The sequence below is a fragment of the Leishmania donovani genome, chromosome 20 (assembly GCF_000227135.1).
Source record: "Leishmania donovani BPK282A1 complete genome, chromosome 20".
Classification (NCBI taxonomy): Eukaryota; Euglenozoa; class Kinetoplastea; order Trypanosomatida; family Trypanosomatidae; genus Leishmania; species Leishmania donovani.
The window spans coordinates 126,540-127,631 of NC_018247.1; the positions used below are offsets into that span (position 1 = coordinate 126,540).

The 1,092-nt window shown below is 62.4% G+C and overlaps 1 non-coding gene across 1 annotated transcript; it reads left to right on the plus strand.

The window, feature by feature from the left end:
- Window positions 1–704: 704 nt before the first annotated feature.
- LDBPK_20snoRNA1 lies at window positions 705–819 on the plus strand. Its single transcript, XR_002966711.1, has one exon. It is a non-coding gene; the product is annotated as an uncharacterized ncRNA (small nucleolar RNA).
- Window positions 820–1,092: the final 273 nt, after the last annotated feature.

Here is a 1,092-nt window from a genome sequence, read left to right on the forward strand (position 1 = left end):
GAGATGCTGTGTGCGTTGCCGTCTTCGCACTTCCTCAGCCCCCTTCTCGCCTCCCTGCTGCTGCTGCTGCGCCGCTCTGGCGGTGCGCGCTGCGCAGATGCGCCTCCGGTCGTTTCCGCAGTTGTCGGCTCTTGCTCTCTATCGGCGGCACATGATTCGACACTTGGATGAACTTGTCCTCCGCAGAGTGCCGCTGCTGCTCTCTGAAGAGGCGCGGCGTGCACGAGGCTGCATGAAAACATCCTGATGACCGTGCCTGCGTGTGTGCGCCTTACGCAAATGCGTAGCGGCGCTGCCACTGCCGCTCTCTGCGTGTCTGTGTTGGTGCGCCCGCCCCTCCCGCCTTCGCATGCCGCCGCAGGATTACCACACCAACGAGTTTCTGATGTAATGAGTCCGAGCCCTTCCGCGGCGACGAGTCGATAACGCTGTCAACTGTGCAATGAGGCGCTGCGTGGTGGGCGCTGTGGGCGTGTGCGTCTGTGCTGTGTGGGCCGAAGTGGTGCGCATGCAGGCACCCCTCGACGCATGTGTGCGCGTGTGATGATACACCAAAGCAGGGAATCTCTTGTCGAGCGCCGGCGCGCGTCGCCGGCGTGGTGACATGACACACTTTGAGTAACCGAATCCATTCATTGAATTGCCTGACCCGTGCGTGTGTGTGTGCGTGTCGGACGCATGCGTGTGCTCCCACCCCCCCCCAAATGACGAATGTGGCATCTCTCCACGGACACCGCATTCGCACTGCGGTGCGTGACATCACTGTTGCCTTCGAACCTAATACCAGGGCCGATGCGGGCGTGGGTGTGGGTGTGCAGCTGAAGAGTGCCCGGACGTGTGCGACTGCGTGATGAGCTATAGGTCTACGACGAACAACTCGTCTGATCACCCTTGTTGATGACCCCACACACCTTTTGCTTCCTCACTGACTGGCAGTCGCGGCCGCTGTGTGCTTGCGCGCGTGGACGACGGAGCGCGGGGCAAGGCGGTGTGGAGCACGTGCGCACATGGAGATGCTGTGTGCGTTGCCGTCTTCGCACTTCCTCAGCCCCCTTCTCGCCTCCCTGCTGCTGCTGCTGCTGCGCCGCTCTG